The 20,746-nt window shown below is 39.0% G+C and overlaps 1 long non-coding RNA gene across 1 annotated transcript in view; it reads left to right on the forward strand.

Moving 5' to 3' along the window:
* LOC115940182 (uncharacterized) overlaps positions 1-19,514 on the forward strand; it is a 21,950-nt gene extending 2,436 nt beyond the window's left edge. Inside the window, exon 3 of the long non-coding RNA XR_004074980.2 lies at positions 17,726-19,514. This is a non-coding gene — a long non-coding RNA (uncharacterized LOC115940182). The remainder of the gene's footprint in view (positions 1-17,725) is intronic.
* Positions 19,515-20,746: the final 1,232 nt, after the last annotated feature.

A 20,746-nucleotide genomic window follows, 5' to 3' on the forward strand; every position in this document is an offset into this window, starting at 1 on the left:
GCCTGGGTGGCTCAGTTGGTTAAGCGACTGCCTTCGGCTCAGGTCATGATCCTGGAGTCCCGGGATCGAGTCCCGCATCGGGCTCCCTGCTCGGCAGGGAGTCTGCTTCTCCCTCTCCCACTCCCCGTTTGTGTTCCCTCTCTCGCTGTGTCTTTCTCTGTCAAATAAATAAATAAAATCTTTAAAAAAAAAAAAAAATGATCCTGGAGTCCTGGGATCGAGTCCCGTATCGGGCTCCCTGCTCAGCGGGGAGTCTGCTTCTCCCTCTGACCCTCCCCCCTCTCATGCTCTCTCTACCTCATTCTCTCTCTCAAATAAATAAATAAAATCTTAAAAAAAAAAAAAGAATATAAGTTTCATGACAGTGGAAAACTTCTCTATTTTGTTCACTACTATAATCTCTAAGGTATAGTGCCTAGCCACTATTAGAACAGTACATAATAAATGCTCAATAAATATTTGTTGAATGAATGAGGAAAACCATAATTATAGATATGCCATGCTTTTATTATAATGTATGAGCTGTATTAAGGAAGAATGTAACTATATTCTTATGTGTAATATAAAGAGAATACCTGCTGTTTATATCCACAGGGTTGATAAGAGGATAAAATGAGTATTCTTTTTTTTGGAGGGTAATAATCTTTTTTTTTTTCTTATTTTATTATGTTAGTCACCATACTGTACATCATTAGTTTTTGATGTAGTGTTCCATGATTCATTGTTTGTGTATAACACCCAGTGCTCCATTCAATACATGCCCTCCTTAATACCCATCACCCACTAGGCTAACCCATCCCCCCACCCCCCTCCCCTCTAAAACCCTCAGTTTGTTTCTCAGAGTCCATAGTCCTTCCAATTTTCCCTTCCTACTATCTTCTTTTTTTTTTTTAAACATATAATGTATTATTTGTTTCGGGGTACAGGTCTGTGATTCATCAGTCTTACACAATTCACAGCACTCACCATAGCACATACCCTCCCCAATGTCTATCACACAGCCACCGCATCCCTCCCACCCCCTACCACTCCAGCAACCCTCAGTTTGTTTCCTGAGATTAAGAATTCAAAATGAGTATTCTTTGTAAGCTGTAAGTCATTCAAGATAATTTATTAAAATTTCATTTTAAGGGAATTTTTCATATTACAAAAAAATGCACTTATGACTAAAATGTGCAAAGTACCAAAGACTGTAAAGTGAAAAGAAATACCCTCTAAAATCTTTTCCCATCTCCTGTGAGAATTTGCACCCTGTAGGCAACTGCTATTAACATTTTCTTTTGTATGCTTTCAGACTTTTTCTATGCACATAAACTCTTCCTTAAAAAAAACACATACATGGGGGCGCCTGGGTGGCTCAGTCAAGCATCTGCATGCAGCTCAGGTCATGATCTCAGGGTCCTGGGATCAAGCCCGGTGATGGAGCCTCCCATTGGGCTCCAGGCAGCAGCTATTTACTGACCAAGTATTTCAATATTTTAACAACTGGTGCAGCTTTACTGTTACAATGTAGCTGAGGACTTATCCCAGGCTAGAGCAGTTCCTCTTCCTCTGAGAGCTAGTTTTGCACTGTTTTGGTTTATTTCATTAGGCTTGGGGGGAGGAGCCACTGATGACCTAACTTCACTGCTATGGCTTACCACAAAAGCTCTCAAAGAAATACTCTTAAATTTGAGTTACTAAAATCAAATTAACCCTCCTAACCAATCAACCAAATCATCAAGTCCTGTTCATTTTAACAACTAAACTCATCTCAAATCTATCTCTTCATCCCACTGTCACAGCCCTGATATATGCCATCATCTTTTTCCTTCTGGAATCTTGAAGGGTTTCTTTTTTCCCTTTTTTTAATAATAATCTCATTATTGATATATAATTCATGTATCATAGAGCACAGCCATTTAAAATGTGCAATTTAATGGTTTTTAGTGTATTCACAGAGTTGTGCAACCATCAGCACAGTCAAATTTAGAAAATATTTTATCACCTCAAACAGAAACCCCATATTCATTAGCAATCATTCTCCATTTCCACCCAACTACCCCTTTCCCCAGCTCTAAGCCACCACCAATCTCCTTTCTGCCTCTATGGTTTTGGGCACTCTGGATAGTTCATAGAAATGCAATAATATAATATGGGGTCTTTTGTGACTAACTTCTTTCATTTAGCATAATGTATTCAAAGTTCACCTGTGTTATAACATGTATCAGTACTTCATTTCTATTTATTGCTGAAGAACATTCCATTGCATGAATAGAACATATTTAGTTTCCATTCATCAGTTGATGAACATTTGATTTGTTTTTCTCTTTGGCTATTAGGAATAATGCTACTATGAACATTCATGCACAAGTTTTTGTGGGGACATAATGTTCTCATATCTCATGGGCACCCACCTTGAAATGAAAGTGTTTATGATACAATATCTAAGAAACTATTGCCTAATCCAGGGTTACCTAGATTTCATATAAGAATTTTATAGTTTGGGGCGCCTGGGTGGCTCAGTTGGTTAAGTGTCAGACTCTGATTGCAGCTCAGGTCATGATCTCAAGGTTGTGGGATTGAGCTCCATGTCAGTCTCCACATGGAGCCTGCTTTAGATTATCTCTCTTCCTCTCCCTCTGCTCCTCCCCCACCTCTCTCTCTTCCTCTCTTAAAAAAAAAGGATTTTATAGTTTTAGCTCATTCATTTAGATTTTTGATTCATTTTGAGTTAATTTTTATATATGGTGTGGGATAAGAGATCTAACTTCATTCTGGAGCATGTGGATATCCAGTTGTCCCAACACCATTTGTTGAAAAGACTATTCTTTCTTTCTTTTTTTTTTTTTTTTGATTATTTGAGAGAGAGCAAGAGTGAGAGAAATCACAAAGGGAGAGGGAGAAACAGACTCCCCGCTGAGCAGGGAGGAAAGACTATTCTTTCACCATTGAATGGTCTTGGCAACTTTGTCAGAAATCAGTTGGTCATAAATGTATGAGGTTGTTTTTTTATTTTTCCCCTGAATTTTCAGTTCTGTTTTATTAATCTATAGGTCTCCCTTGATGCCATTACCACCCTGTCTTCATTACTATAGTTTTGAAATCAGGAAGTGTGAGTCTTCCAACTATGTTCTTTTTTAAGATCGTTTTAGCTATTCTGGGACCCTTGAATTTCCCTATAAATTTTTTTTTTTTAAGATTTTATTTATTTATTTGAGAGAGAGAATGAGAGACAGCATGAGAGGGAAGCGGGTCAGAGGGAGAAGCAGACCCCCCGCTGAGCAGGGAGCCCGATGTGGGACTCGATCCTGGGACTCCAGGATCATGACCTGAGCCGAAGGCAGTCGCTTAACCAACTGAGCCACCCAGGCGCCCTTCCATATAAATTTTTAAATCAGTTTGTTGATTTCTATAAAAAAGCAAGCTGAATTTTGTAAGAAACTACATGAAATCTGTAGATCAATTTGGGGAGTATTGCCCTTTTAACAATATTAAGCCTTCTAGTCTATGAATATGGGAGGTCTTTCCATTGATTTATGTCTTAATTTTTTTCAACAAAATTTTATAGTTTTCAAATTACAAACTTTGCACTTTTATTAAATTTATTCTCAAGTATTTATTCTTTTTGGTGCTAATATTAATGCACTTGTTTTCTTAATTTCATTTTTGATTTGTTCATTGCAGCTGTATAGAAATGCAATAGAATTTATATTTATCTTGTATCATGCAATTTTGCTGGATATGTTTATTAATTCTAATACTTTTTAGTGGATTTCTTACGATTTTTTTTGTTTATAAGATTATGTGATCTAAAGGTAGAGATGGTTTTACTTCTTTTTTTCCAATCTAGATGCCTTTTATTTAATTTTCCTATCTAATTTCGCTGGCTAGACCTCTGGTACAATGTTGAACAGAAGTGGCAAGTCTAGAGAACTCTGTCTTGTTACTATTCTTAGGAGGAAAGCATTCAGTTTTCATCATTAAGTATAATGAGAGTTTGGGTTTTTCACAAATGCACATAGTGGAAGTCCTGGGAAGAGGGTGGGGGATTGTTTATCACAAGGGCCACTGAGGGAGTCGTATCAGGAACTTACGTTTACTTATGACTCAGTGAGCTATTATCTAGGGCATACGCTCACAGGAGGCCTAGTGTCAGCTCAAGGCCCCTGTAGGCTGCCTCACCACCCCAAAAGATGCCCAAGCAGCAATATTACAGAGTAGCGTAGCTAAACTCTCTGACAACTACACTGTGAGATAACATCCTTAGATGGTCTCACAGCTCTCTAAGCCAAGACTAGGAAGATTAATTCTTCTCCTTTCCCATCTAGATGCAGAAAGGCAAAAGTGAGGACCATTCTAAATTTATGAGGTTGACTTTAAAATTTAACTTTAAAGAAGCATATTAAATATTTTATAATGTCCTCATTCATGCATAAAATGTCTAAATGAAACTAGAGAAAATTCCAAATGTTCAAAGGGATACTATCACGTGAAACCCTAAGTTAGAATTAAGTGAAGATTTGGCCATCTGAAGGATTATAATCACTGACATAATAACTTGGCAAGTTAGAGGGGATTTGTAGCTCGAGATTAGCTTTAAGATATATATTATTGCAGATGTTCATAAGGCACAAGGAAAGCTAAAGCCACAGACACCAGACTTAAATTTTGAAGTCTGGTCAATTTCAAAAGAAGAAAGAGAAGTGTGTTCACTTAGCATTGAAATCTTTGACACAGTAGCAGCTCTTCCTGCACAGATGGCCGAGGGCAGAGAAAGGATCATAAATGATAGAGTCAGGACAACAAGAAATGCTTGAACTGGACCTGGACAGAGATGGTTATCTGAGCACACCACGGATGTCACTGTTTCCCTGCCCAGGAGAATTGGCAGTTAATACAGAGCAACATTGCATACTAACTTATATTTACCTATTACATTAATTATAGTAGGTTAAGTATCAAGTTTTATATGTATACTGATATACCACACTTACACTTAAGTATCTCTCTGAAATTCAGCAATTATAGAAAATGACCTCTTAATTTTTGTTATGGACTAAGTGCTTGTATCTCTCCAAAGTTCATATGTTGAAGCTGTAGCCCCCATGCAATGGTATTAAGAGGTAGGGTCATTGGGGGATCATTTGGTTTAGGTAAGTTCATGAGAATGGAATCCTGATGATGAGATGAGTGCTTTTATAAGAAGAGGAAGAGACACCAGAGCTGGTTTTCTCTGCCATGTGAGGACACAGCAAGAAGGCAGGCATCTGTAAATGAGGAAGAGGGTCCTCACCAAGAACCAAAAGTTTCTACAACTTGATCTTACACTCTCCATCCTTCAAAACTGTGAGAAATAGATGTCTGTTGTTTAAGCCACCAAGGCTATGGTATTTTCTTATAGCAGCCTAAGCAGACTAGGGCAGTCATTCTAAAAAATTAAAAGGAGCAAGTCAATATGCTTTTGGTTTTTGTTTTGTTTTGTTTAAATTCTATTTACTTATTTTAGTGAGAGGGAGAGAGAGAAAGTGTGAGTGCACAGCAGGGGTGGGGAGGGGCAGAAGGAGAGGGAGAGAGAGAATCTCAAGCAGACTTCGGGCTAAGCATCGAACTCAACACAGGGCTTGATCTTACGACCCTCTCTCACAGTTTCTGTGTGTCAGGACTTCAGGAATGACTTAATTCCTGGTGGTTCTGGCTTAGAGTCTTTCTGAGGTTGCTTAGAAGATGTTGATCGAGGGACATTCATCTGAAGGTTTAAATGGTGCTGGAGGATACACTCCCAAAGTGGCTTTCATGTGGCTAACATGTGGGAGATGCTGGCTGGTGGGAGGCTTCAGCACCTTTCCACGAAGCCCTCTCCATAAGCCACTTGAGGTTTTTATGACCAGCTTCCTCCAGAGTGAGCCATCCAAGAAAGCAAGGCAGAAGCAGTGATGTCTTTTATGACCCAACCTCAGAGGCAACTCACTGTTGGTCACTTCCACAACATCCTGTTGGTCCTAAAGGTCAGACCTGTTCATTGTGGGAGAGGACCACACGAGAGTATGATACAAACAGGCAAGGATTCCTGGGGGACATCTTGGAGGCTGGCCGCTACACCTAACAGCTCCATTTTAATGGTCATGATAGCTTAGGTCTGGTGGCTAAGAACCTGGTTCTGGAGTCAGACAGACCAGTATTCCAATTTTAATTGCACTACATACTTATACTGGCCAATCCTCTGTTTCTTCATCTGTTGTGTGGAAATGATAGATCCACCTCATAGGTTTGCTGTAAGCATTAAATGAGTTAATGTCCACAGAATAATCCTTTCTATCAGATCATGTCATTTCCCAACTCAAAATCTTCAGACTTAGAAATTCAACTGGTCCACCAGATCCTGACCTACCTGCAACTGACTTAGCTACTACCACTATTGCTGCTACTACTACTAGCACCACCACCAACTGATCTCGTTTCTTCTTGCTGTGTCCCTTCCTCAGTCCACTTTATCCACTGGTCTCCTTAGTCTTCAAACACGCTAAGCTCTCTCCTACCTCAGGGCCTTTGCACTTGCTGTCCCTCTGCCTGGAACACTTTTCCCTTATGTTTTCATGGATCATTTGCCCACTTCATTCAGATCTCTACTTAATTGTTACCTCCTCAAAGACCTTCCCTGACCATTCCTTTTATCCCTTAATCCTTCTTTACTTTTCTATTTCTAGCATTTACCACTACTTGATATTATATATTTGCCTATTTTGATTATTGTGGCTTTCCTTCATTAGTATGTCACTACCATGAGGACTGTGTCTCATTCGCCATCTTATCTTAGTGTTTAGAAGTATGCCCGGCTTACTACAGTAGGTGTTCCAAAAATATTTGTTTAAAAATTAAATAATGCATATGAGTTACTCAGCACATTGCTTGACCCACGGCATCATGAGAATTCAATAAATCTTAGCAGACTTCAACTTCATCATCATCAACATCTCATCATCAGCATCCCTCCCATCATCCCCTGACCATCCTAGTCTCTCACATATATATGTACTTTACAGTTTTCAAATTCCTTTGTTATTTATAGAGAATATGTTGTAATACTTTTAAGGCAAAGCTGTAATTGTGTAGGTATAGTTGAAATGATTTGACAAGTAATGAAACTGGGAAGTGCAAGGGGAGGATTTGTCTCCTATATGTGACTTTTTTTTAGATGACCTTGCCTGAGAATTGGTCTTCCCCCTCCCCTCTCCCCCCATCCCCTGCAAATAAGCAGGCTTTCCTTAGAACAAATGAGTCTGTTATGAACAGATAATTTTAAGTTCATTTTAAGATTTGACTCTTAAAAGAGTCTTTAGTGATTGGGTAATGCCCTGGATCTTTCTTGGCCAAACTCTGAAGCAGAGAATCATGTTTTATGACTCTTTGACCTGGGAGTTGTCCTAGAAGCTTAGTGATTTCTTTCGCACACTCACTATCCCCTTCATCTACCCTCGCTGTCTCTAGCAAATCAGATCACCATGCAGGGCTGCTTGCCTATATTGTGCATTCATGTTAATTAGGAAAAGGCAAACTTTTGTCCTGGCAAAGGAACCCTGCAGGGGACCTGATTTGGTGTGGACAATAGCCAGGGCACATGGCTTTGCCAACAAAGCACAGGCTGAATTTGAGTCCCACTCAGCCCTTGGCTGGAGGCCCTAGAGCACAGTGGCAGGCCAGGGACATCTCTTGTTCCCTCTGTGCAGCTTGCAGGCTGCACATATCTCCACTGTCATCCTAGGAGGTGACCACCCTGCTAAATCATACTGAGTACAGCAGTCTTCACTGAGAGGCAGTCTAGCACAGTGGGGACTGCAGAGCAAAACACTTAAGAGTGAGGGTTCTAAAGTCAGATGCCCTGGCCTTGAATCCTGCCTCTACCAGTTAATAACCTGAGACCTTAGGCAAGTGATATAATCTCTCTTGCCTCATTCTTGGGTCATTGTGAGGCTTACATGAGCTAATATATAAAATCCATGCTCAATACATGTTATTTATTAATATAGGGTAGACTAGAAAACCTAGGAAGATTGTTCAAAATGCTTCCTCAAGCGTTTAGGAAAATGCAGTTCCATCTAAGAATGCTTCACTTCAGTGTCTTCCACCCACCCTTTCTGGACTCAGAGTTGAATCATTCAGCAAGCAGGTGAATACTCACTGTGCACAGTGCTAGACAAAAACATTTGAAGAGACAGTCCCCAGCCCCAAAGTATGTTCCCTAATTCTCAAAAAGTCAATCAAAAGAAGAGAATGCCACGTAATGTCCTAAAACAAATGTGACCATGTCAGGAAGCATGGCATTGGCTTTCTAGTTTACTGGGATGGAGTCATGCTTTAGAGATAGATCGTCTCTGAATTCAGGCTCCTTCACTTATTGGCTGTGTGACCTCAACGAAGTGACTTAACTTCTAGGAGCGTCGGTTTTCTAGTAGGTAAAATGAGGGGGGAGAGTTTCAAGGGTTATTGTAAAGACTGAGATAATTTTAGAACAAAAGGGGTCTGGCACATAGGAGGTGATTATTTAGTGGTAGCTTTTATCCTTACAATATTTTCTGCTGTAAAGTTCTATGATGGCTCCTAATATCCCACAGGTTAAAGTCAAGATACCTCACATTCCAGGCCTTTGGGAATCAGGCCCCACCCACTTTTTTATCCATACCTTTCACCTTGAACCTTGTAGCCCACATATGTAGAATGACTTGCGGTTTCCAAAACCTGGTATTACACATAACTGGCCTTTGCATCCAGTGTCCCCTCTGCCTAGATGACCCTTTTTGCCTCTTTTGCCCAATGAACTATCATTTTTACATAACACATATATATTTAGTTTAAAGATTAATAAAATAAACATTTTCTTACCCCCAAGTTAAGAAACAGAAATAGAAGGTCCCTGAGCATCCCACATTTTTTTTAAATCAGCATTTGTGATATTTATATTTTAAAAGCATGGCAGAGGGGCGCCTGGGTGGCTCAGTCCGTTAAGCATCTGCCTTCTTCTCAGGACCCTGGGATTGAGCTCCACGTCGGGCTCCCTGCTCAGCAGGGAGCCTGCTTCTCCCTCTCCCCCCTCTCATGCTCTCTCTTGCTACCTCTCTCTCTCTCAAATAAATACAATCTTTAAAATAAAATAAAAGCATGGCAGATAAAATCCTTATGTTTATGTACCACCTATGCCATGAAGAAACCAAGGAATTTAAATGTGGCATAAAAGCCATAAGGGCTACTAGTCATTCTGCAGAAATGCTGTTAGAATTAAATATTCAAATGCAATTTGACTGATAAAATATTTTGGGGAAAAAAATAATATTTCAATATTTTAAATTTAAGCAGTTTTTTTCCTATTAGATATTGTTTCTTTTGAAAATCTACAGCATGATTCCTTAGTTTAAAATAAGTATGGTGAGGTTTTTGGCTTGCTTTGGGGTGGGGGGGTTGTTTGGTGTCTTTTATGTTTTTCTTGACTGGTCGTAAGGAGCCACTAGGTGGCAGAGGATGCTTTTTTTGATATACAATGAGAAAACATTAAAAAAAAAAAAATTCAGTGGGAAACAGGTTTTGGAAAACATAAAAAGCATCACACTATAGACTTCATAGGTTAACATGTTGCACTAGAGCCCCATGGCCTTGCAATTAGCAATTTTGGCTTATTGGCTATATTTTAGTAACAACCACAATAATACCCAAACCACAAAGATTTATTGAATGATTACTGTATACCAAACTAAGAGGTGCCCACACATTTTGCTGTTTCATCCTCACAACAGCTGGGGGAGGTCAGATTCAAACCAGGTTTGTTGGATTCCAGAGGCTGAGGGATTAACAACAGACTCTCAGCACGGGGAGAATATTTAAATCTTTTTGGAAGGATTAACTATGCTATAATTAGTTTTAGACATGTGTTGACTTTAGATATTTTCTAATATTTTAGATGTCACATGAATAGCTGTGAGCTTAATCCTTAAAAACCTTACAAAATAAAAAGTTTATTAAGGACTTTACAAGTGGGTAGGCCCAACCTCTTCTCTCTTTTCCCATTTAGTGACCATTTGAACCCAATTCCTATTCATCACATTTAATCTATTCCCTCAGATCCTCCTTTCCATTATACCTGTATGCCAGGAAAAGGCAATTTATGAATGAAAGACAATTTTTCCATTGTTTTATAGACCTTTCTCTAACCTATCAGGTTTGGCCAGCAAACCCTGAGATGGCGAATGAAAAGATTACTCCAGGCACCTTAGTAGGAGAAAGGAGAGGCCTGGGTACCAGACACTCTATTGGTGAAAGGCCTCAAGACAAGCTTTGTCTCCACTTTTACTGGGGTCTTATCAACACACCAGGTGCAAGCACAAAGCAAGGAGGAAAGTGTAACCTTAATGGTCAGTACAATAATATATGGGGCAGCGTGTGATAAGGGCAAGGAGGCAAGAAGTTCTTGAAGTATATGACCACCACAGGTGCCTGTTTTTCTTCAAAACTTAAACATTGACTCCCTAGATGAGAACCTTGAGCCGCAGTAAGAATCTGACCACTTTCAGCCAAGAAACTTCAAAGGAGGCCCAGCATTTGGGGCACTCATCCTTTGCTTTTCAATTAGTCCCATCCAGGGTGGCATATACGAGTTAGATTTTGTCTATCCAGGCACAGTGAATTCCCACACTAACCAAAAATTTTTAAGTTCCCTGCAACAGCGTAATTGACAAGAATAATATTATAATGGTGTTGATGACCACATATAGAAAATAAAGTGAAATCAAATGACACAGTCATTAATAGATTTTGCAATCCATTCTGTTTATCTTCAGAAAACTACACCATGTTCTAAAGCCTCTAGCTGACATAAGGCATCAAAGAAGCATTTTTTAAAATTTCCTAAATAACACTTAACAACAGTCTTAAAGATATACACTGTAATGGGAAAAGGGAGAGACTATAGACACAATATTGGTTACTGTTAAGCTTTGTGGCAATATGTGACTGTTACATCAATCTGAAATGGGGCAGTGATCATGTAGAAATTTCACAGGGCTATGGCTGGTCCTCCTTCTAATTGTAAAGTTTTACTGAGTGTCTTTATCCTTGTGTTTCTTTTATATGTTTTCTTCTTTGGAAAAAGAAAAGATCCGGGGGAGCGGGGGACGGGGTGAAGGTGATATCCCACACCTACACAGCTGTTATTTGAATCAAAGAAGGAGCATCTTCAAATCTTCATGTTCTTGGATGTGAAGGTGGGAGTGCAGGCCAACAGAAGGAAGCTTGAGTCTCATATGTCTTTATTACTTGTTAAATTACGATATTATCCTCAAATCATCTAGATTGAATGATGATATTTTACATTACATTCATAAAATGCTTTATAGTTTAGAAGATGCTTTCAAAACCATCAGCTTATCCTTTGAAATAGGGAAGGGAGAGAATATTCAAACTTTATGTTGGTCAAACTTAAATGTCTGCTATGGCTGTACATTTTATTTTTATTTTTATTTATTTATTTATTTTTTTAAAAGATTTTATTTATTTATTTGAGAGAGAGAATGAGACAGAGAGCGAGAGCACGAGATGGGGGAGGGTCAGAGGGAGAAGCAGGCTCCCTGCCGAGCAGGGAGCCTGATGCAGGACTCGATCCCGGGACTCCAGGATCATGACCTGAGCCAAAGGCAGTCGCTTAACCAACTGAGCCACCCAGGCGCCCCTATGGCTGTACATTTTAAATGTGCCAATACGTTGCGAATGTATATAATGAGGAACTTTTATAAAAACAAAACAAAATAAATTAATAAAACTTTTAAGAATCCAATTATCGTAGGAATTTGGGAGGAAAAATTGCTATCACACTGATTATAAATTTTACTGACAACTTTTTAATATTACTATTTCCTTAAGCTAAAGAAATAAGCAGAATTAGGAATTAGCGGTTTATGGCTATTTACTGTCGCTTACTTGATTAATTGATTTTTCATGAGTGGTACAAGCTCCTTTTTTCCTTTTTTTAAGAGGTCATGATTACCTACAGCAATTTTGAGAGACTTCTTCAGTCAAAAGAAATCTCTCTTCTAATTTTACAATTTAAAATACCATGCATTTAGAATGTAATCACCCTGCATAATATTATTTTAGCCTAATTTCCTGTAGCTGTTAGATAATATTCCACTCTATTAATTGTTTAGGAAGAGATTACTGCCTGCTTTTTTATGTCTTGTATGATTTGTGTGTGTGTATGGTTATGCAGTAAATCAGTAAGAGTCAGGCATTTTATATATTCGTACCTTTCTCCCTTTCTCTGGCCTCTGGAATGCCTTTTGTCTTCCTACTAAAATAGCTATTTTTAGTTACCCAATACGCATCAGGAGCCAAATCCATTGAAAATAGTAGTGTAGTTTTAACAAACAGGGGCAGCCGTGGCAAAAGCATCAAAGATAAAAAATTTCTTGTTGTATTAGACTGCTTCCCCTTTCCCAATATTCTAGAGTAAGTAAAGCTAGCTGCTACGACAATCAAATCTCAAAATGTCAGTGGCTTAACACAATAGAAGTTTATTTTTTGCTCTTGAGTAAAGTCTAATGAGGATATTCTGGGTTGGGGGACAACCTTCAGTGTAGCCACTCAGGGAAGCCGTCTCCTTCCCGTGTAGGACTCCACCATCTGCTAGGATCTCAGACTTCTCTGCTGAATCCTCTGCATCCAGCAGGCAAACAGGAACTGAGATGTGGAGAATCACACAGGAAGTTTGTGGGACAGGCCTGGAAATGGTCTACATGGTTTGGCCCTCGTCCATTGGCTGTAACTTGAGTCATGTGCAAGGGAGGCTGGGAAATGTTTTATAGGCCTGTGACGGAGGTAAAGGAAAGGTTTTGTTGAACGTGTGGCAGACCTTGCCAAGTCCATGGTAGTTATCCTATGAAAAAGGTTACTTTCAGCAACTCTCACGTCTACCTTGTGCAGAAGCAGTTTGAGTTTGGGACTGCAGGATTTTCAAGCCACAGCCTTGCCCTGCTACCATGCCTAATTTTTGAACCTTTAGAGTAGACTCTAGTGAAATCTGTCACTGGGAGGCCTCACATGTTATATGGCTCTCAGAGGCTTTAGAGCAGACAGTGGTTGGGTAGAGGCATGAGAGAGGGAAAATGGACATCCAGTAGCTGAAGCAAAGGCTCAGTTTTACCTGACTCCACTGAGGGCAGTGCCCAATGCCATAATGAACTCTACTGCCATCTTTCCAGCTCTCCTCTGAATCCATTTTCCAGTGCCTCTAGCGTGACCTGGCCTCCACCTCTGACAGCCAGAGAACTCATGATCGATGTGGCCAGTATTCATTAGTAGAATGAAAACTGAAAAACTGGACAAGAAAATTAGGAAGGTTATGGGTTCATTAAGCAAATGTATTAATGCATAGTTTAGTGATATTTGCAATAGATTAAAACATTGTTTTTAGCCTTATGCCATGAAGGACACTTGTGCCTAGCACTGAATTTGGTAATTGGGTTCTTGGTTGTTGAAAATTACATTCAAGTGTATTGATCACCTTTTTAATATTTGAAGCTGACTGAATATAAATTTGATTTGATGGCTTAAATTTGAATATGTTGTAAAAGGGCCTTAACCTCTTTTATGGGGATTAAGAGAACCTCTTCTGTTAACTTGTTTTATTGTTACCATGGAGACCACAGGAGACGCATAAATGTATAAATTCATAACCCAAATGAATTAGCCTCCAAGCAATTAATGTTCTTGTACTTTATTTGCTTCAAATAGTTTTTGAAGTGATTTAGATTTTTGTCAAAAATGAATATGGATTTTTTTTTACTTGCCTGAGTTTCATAAATATGCAGTCCAGGATCATAGGTTATAAATATAAAATTAATTCACTGAAATATTCATTTTTATGAGCCTAAAGTTATGAATTAGCTCATCACAAAATGTCATAACAAAAAAAGCAATTTAATGGTATCACTGCTTTTATCAGTTGCAGATCATTAAAATGTGCAGTAATAATGAAAAGTCTTATATATAATATCAAGATTAATGTTAATATTCTGTTCAAAATTACCCAATATTCTATAGGACATATATAATTCTGTTCTAAATCTCAGAATAATAATTATTATTTCAAAACATATACATAAAATGAGAACCACTAAAATTCATGCCAGAAAGTAATTGACTGTTGTCAGGGTAGTGTTAGTAATGGTTATGACCAGCAATATTTAATTAATTCTCATAACAAACTCTTTGCTTGAATGGTAACATTTTCTTCCCCTAAATATTTTTTTTTTTAAAGATTTTATTTATTTATTTGAGAGACAGAGAGAGAGAGCACATGAGAGGGGGGAGGGTCAGAGGGAGAAGCAGACTCCCTGCCGAGCAGGGAGCCCGATGCGGGACTCGATCCAGGGACTCCAGGATCATGACCTGAGCCGAAGGCAGTCGCTCAACCAACTGAGCCACCCAGGCGCTCTCTTCCCCTAAATATTGTGTCTTTCTCATTTGGAATTACGACTGACTCAGAAATGTCTATGAGGATTCTAGAGAAAATATGGATTTAGCCTAAATGACTATTATGAGTCTATAAATTCATTCATCTTAGCCAGAAATGACTTCTATAAATTTAAGAAGAGTAACTTTGTTGCTATTCTCCCCAAAGAATATTCCACAAGATTCTGCATATTAGCCTGAGTTCAGACACAGCCTCATGCTGGGGTGCAGAGGAGAGAAGAAGCAATCCTTTTTAGCTTCTTGGGGTGTCCCTCTAACCAGTCTTCTACCCATCTAGGCTGGAGAATCATCCATTTGTCCCTAAAATTATCCACCCCACTAAAGATCTACAAAATAGTTTTGCCACAACCAGTAATTAGAATGTAAATAGAGGTGAATTTGGGGCCCCTGGGGACTGTTGTAAGTCTATACTTCCCCATCAGAGGAGCCGGAAAACTTTGGAGCCTAAATTTGCTATCCCAGCTCAGCCATTCACAAATCACGGAACCTTAGGCAAACCACTAAACTTTCACTAAACTCTGTTCCTCAGTTTCCTGTTAATGTAAAATAGGGATAATAAGAGTACTTACTTCACAAACAGTGGTGTGAGGGTTTATGTCTGTTTGCAAAAGCCAGTTGTTAAATTTTCGGAAATTTTGCATGTCACTATGAAACACAGTCCCTATTAAAAATTAAATTATATAATTTAATAAATGAGTCATGTTAAATCAAAGGTAATACTCAAAACTTATCACTTACTAGTTATTTTACATTTTACCATTATCTATGTTTTTGAAGTTACTTGTATCTGTTGTATCTGTATGACACCAAAGCATATAATGGTGGCTGCCGCAGCTTTCTACCCAACTCCTATGTTCAGTGACATCAGATTTGTTGCTTGAAATTGGCCTTGGTGGCGGAGTATTTACACATGGAAAATGACAGATGCTATAAATCAGGCTTTTTTTTTTTTTTAGAGAGCTGGTTCTTAAACATTTATCAGTACACCAGGACGTCACTCCTCATAGTGTTTTTAGAGTTTGTCATCCTAAAAAACATTGGTTAGATATATGTTATTAAATATGTAATATATAGTGAAATGTAAATATATTAGATTTATGGTGTATATATAAAAAAATAGCATGGCAGGCACTGTAAGTTTTCAAAATGGGTTAGCCATTATTATTTCTGAGTTGTGTATATCTTATTATTGGCATCTATATTCTTTCCTCCCTTACTCCTTCATTTCTACTTCTTTTCTCCTTCCTGCTCTCCCTTCCCTCACCCCAAACCTGAAGCACAGGGTGTGGGGAGATATGACAATGACTGGCAATCCTTCTAGTTCCGTTTCTTTCCTCCTAATCTCTACTAACTTGACTTTCACCCCAATCTCATCAGATCAGAGACTACATATCTGATTTAGCCCTGGATCCCCAGCGCCAAACAATGAGCCTACCAAGTAGCAGCCCCCAGATAATCCCAGCTTTGTAGATCCACCTGGGGGCTGGCCAGGAGACCATAGTTCTAGAAACTCAAAGCTGCAGTTAGAACTGCTGCATGTCAACACTGTTGTCCTTCCCAGACTACTCCCAAGATTCACTAGAAAGGTTTTAGAAAATGTCCTCAAGAGTAGATTTGTTTAAAATTACCTCAGGCAGCTGTAAACAGCTGTAGACTATTCTGGGAAGAAATATGCACATATAATGACTTACTGAGATTTTCGTTTGTCCTCAATTCTGGCAGCCCTTCATCTTTGCCCTTCATCCTTCATTTTATATGTCTAGTCAAGAGCTTTTTGATGTGGTGATTGTTGTCAAACTGGCTATGGTTTTGAGAATCAGATATTCATCCTGTTTGTCAATCTAATGACCTTCTTTAGTGCATTTTTCAATTAGAATTCCTTCTGCCCCGTGGCCTAATTCAGTTTTCATTAATTTGCCTTTTAATGAAGAACTTTGAGTTTTGGTGTTTACTATGTCTTGGCTGCGTTCTATTTTAAATTATAGGTTACCATTTTGTCCTAATTCAAACTAACAGTAAGACCTGAATTCTGAGTTACAGTTGAATATGTAAAAATACTGATTGGCTATGGTATAGCTAACTGTAATTATACTTTTAGTAAACAGAGTCATTTATAGATTCTAAAATTTAGAGAGAACTATCCAAAGGACTTTTATGCATGTCTTTTGCCACAATTCCCAGTGATCTTCCCAGTGTTCTTTACGATCAAAATAGTTCAGGGATCCATAACTGGCTCCTTTATTTGTGTCACTAGGGCTAATTTAGCTAAATATGTAAACCTGTGTCTTAAAAAAATGAAATTCTAAGAACTTTTTTTAATGACCTAGTCCCTTAAAAGTTTTTTAAAAATCAAATCCTTTTATCTCAATTTTGCTACCCAGATCATCTTAAATAGGCTATGGATTGGCATTAACCCACCATCTGGGGCTATTTGGTTGCTTTTTAGGTTAAAGGTGGCCCTCCACAGGGCTAAGTTACTTGTCTAACGCAGGCCCTGCTATTGTCCCAGCTGCAAAGCAGATGGTGCAGTGAGCAGAGGGCAGCTCCAGGGAGCCTGCCCTCCATTTCATCTGCTTACAAGCCACAAAACGCACTTTCTCACTCCACTGGGGGCTCAAAAACATTCTCTTCCATCTCTACCTCCCCAACTGCCAACAGATACATGAAATATTAATTTGTATGTGTGTGTAATAAAAGATCATAGAATGACTTCCACACAAAGTTGAAAAAAAAATCCCTTGAGTTTAGGGAGAAGGCCTGGGTTAGAAGTCCCCTAAAGAACAGGTGTTGCAGTGTGTTTCAATGGTGGACCATCTGCTAGGCTGTGGGAACCTGCTGGGTACAGCTGGCTGCCTGACACATAAGAATGTCACTGATTAATACATAACATAAAATACGTTAACACCGCAGTTGTAGGAAATGGTGCCCAATGTGGTATGAAGCTGAAATTAGATAGATCTGTAACTTGTTGGTTCTGCTTGGTGTGGCCTAATGTGAGATTTAGGGTGTCATATTTGGGAGTATAAGTAATGCCCATTCCATTCACTTATTACTTTTTCTTACATACCATGAAGATCCAATGACATTAATCTTTCAAAATGTAAAATATCGTCTTCTATAAAATACAGTGCAATCAAACAATATTCTACCTGAAAGCACATCTCCCAAAGATAAGATTCTTTCTTTAGTAAAAAGATTCTTCCATCTTAACCTGGATTTTTTTTTTTTACAGTATCACCAGAATTCAATACTATATTTCATGAATGTAGTATATTCAAAATTTACTACGAAATACACCATTACTTTGTCTTGGCTTCCTCTGAATGACATTTCTGTCTCATAGAAGTTATTCATATTTTTGAGGTAAGTAGGTGTAGAACCATTTGCAGCCATTATATTGCTTCTTGAAGTATGTTATGTGTTATCCGAGTGATCTGTCTACTGCTCTTACATCTTTCAAACAGGCTGGCAAAATACTGGTTGTGCTCTCCATCTTGAAATACGGTTGACAGAAACTGAAGGAAACACTTTACCACTACTGGGGAAAATGTTATAATCGGATTATAATTTCCCTTTCTGAAGGGAAAATGCCACTGAGACATAGGAAATAGGCTGGGAGATATAAACTGAGCTCAGGAGTAATGGGATCTGTAATGCGTTGACAGCTCTTGGTAGTCTTCAGTGAAATTAGAAAATCTCTTCTCCATGAAGGAAGTCATATGAAAACAGAGCCGTGTTTTCTGTTTTTCCTTTGTTGGATCTCTCCAGTTCTCATAGGAATTATACAAGTGAATCGTAATGATGTGCTAATAGTCCTAGAAACCAGAAGCATCATCGGTAATATTGTTGGTTTATGCACATTTATTGCAAGTTCCATCTCAAAACTCAAGTTATTATCTGGGGCTTTGCTTCTCCTTCTTGCAAAGGACACAGGAGCTGAGATCAGACCCCTGGGGTTCTGGCAAGTTTAAGGGTATTTTGCCCGTCTATTCAAATGCTTTGTAGGCTCCTGCCTCATCATTCTGAGCCTCAAGGCACAGTTGGTCTAGGCCTTTGGGAAGCAGCAGTTGGGATGGAGAGAGAGGATGGAGAAAGAGAAGGAGACAGGTAGCATGGGCCCAGCAGCCACTGTCCATGGGAAGAGCCCATCCTGATCCTAGACAGGAGAGATGGAGAGTTCTTGCAGTCAGACCAGAGAGGAGACCCTGTTTATATGTACACAAAGTCTATAGAACAGATATTGGCAGATTAGCAACTCCCTGCATAAATTGAAATCCAAACTCCCGAACAAAAGACCTGCTCCTCTTCACAGAGGACTACAGTCTGCCAGCGAATCAGTGGGCTTCCCCTTGCAGCATCAGCCTTTGATGGCAGTCCATGTTCAAGATAATTGTCATTCCTAAGAAGTAAAAGAACAGTTTAAGGATTTGTTAGATGCTCCTTTGTGAGATGATGTGATTCTACAGAAATTCTGGTTCACCCTGATGAAATGCAAGGTTTATTAAAATTAGATAAACTAAAAATAGTTCTAAAAACAAAAAAAAAAGTTTAAGATACTGCATGCATCTTGCTAACAACAGAAATCTGAGCTGTGTTCATACGAGGTATTCTTTACGAAATTTAGGAGAGATATATAAAAATAGAAACTTGAGCAGAGGCTCACAGCTAATTTTATATCATTTGGACTGAGAACAAATTGTGCCACACATATCCTGCCCAAATGGGAGAATGGGTAAAAGTGATTTATGAGGTATTTTTGAAGAAAACACACATTCTGGAAAACAAATGAGAGACAATCAATGAAACTGCTGTAAAAGGTGACTATTAGAATTCAGGAATAGACCCTGTAAATGAGACATGAGCATAACATGAATAGGTGAGAGAATTTACGGTCGATACTCATCTCAGGCTCTTTGTATTCAAATGACCTTAACTAAGTAAGTGTCTGCTCTTTCATTTTTCCAACATACGTTAACTGTAGCTGCCAGTGACCTACACTTGGAAATATTTCATCTTTGTATGTGTTCAAGAGACAATAAAATTCTCAAAGAAAAATCACCCACTAAAAGGAGGTCTCTTGGCCACCTAGAACCTTCAAGTTTAGAAACACTGAGTTATCTGAATTGATGTCTAAGGAGATGGTAATGTTTATTAATCTGGAAGCTAGTGCCATCTGCTAGCACTGACTTCTGGGATAACACAAGATGTGTGCCTGATACTACATTAGGTACTGAATGTAGGAAATGCAGAGTACATCTCCATTTTTCAAGCTGGGGCCACAGTGATACATTCCCTGGGCAGAGTAGATATGATCCTTCATCACATCCCTTCTCTCCTGCCACCTCCAGCCCATGTGGCCACTGGTGCAGCCTCTGTTAATATGGAATTAAAAGCAGCAAAGAGTAAGAAGGAACGAGCTCCAGCAGGGAATGGAGACCGTGCTGCTCTTCACCATATGATTTGCCCCTACTCTTGACCTGCCTTTGATATGGTTCCTCCTGGAGAAGACTGGCTGGACCAGAGCAGCAAGTGGGTCTGGGCTTCCCAGCCCTCTGCCATGTTATGTGCTGGATGCTGGGAGGCATTCATTCCATGCAGAGGTGCACATTGTTCCCACCATGGCTTTAAGAGATCTCCACTCTTCCTCACTTCTATTAAGAGGGGACTGCTGTGCTCAAATACTACTGAAACCAGGGAACACACACAGGTAGCTATAAGCAGACCAACAATATGCTTGCCATGCCCGAGAGTCTACCATTTCTGTTTTAATAATAATTAAAAAAAGAAAGCTCTATGCAAAAATTGTTTAGCTAAGAAAAATGGGCATTTCTTTCTCATTATGGAAAAAAAAAGAGTGCTGGACTTCAAATGTGATAAATGAATGAACTGGCTCAATCATTAATTTTTCTTAAGTGACAAAGAAGGGACGCTTGGGTGGCACAGTCGGTTGAGTGACCAACTTCTGGTTTCGGCTCAGGTCCTGATCTCACGGTTGTGAGATCAAGCCTCATGTCAGGCTCTGCACCCAGCTTGGAGTCCGCTGCAGATTCTCTCTCCCTCTGCCCTTCCCGCTTGTGCTCTTTCTCTCTCTCTCTCTCTCTCAAATAAATAAATAAATGAATAAATAACAAAGGAAATTTACACAGATTGAATTTAGTTTTCATTGACACTTCTTTCTGTTTGGAATTTTCACAAAGAAGTGAAACATATAGTATATTTAAAATGCATTTTATTAAAGTTTGTAAAAGTTCCT

The sequence above is a fragment of the Leptonychotes weddellii genome, chromosome 9 (genome assembly GCF_054177405.1).
Source record: "Leptonychotes weddellii isolate Sample4059 chromosome 9, ASM5417740v2, whole genome shotgun sequence".
In the NCBI taxonomy this organism is placed as follows: Eukaryota; Metazoa; Chordata; class Mammalia; order Carnivora; family Phocidae; genus Leptonychotes; species Leptonychotes weddellii.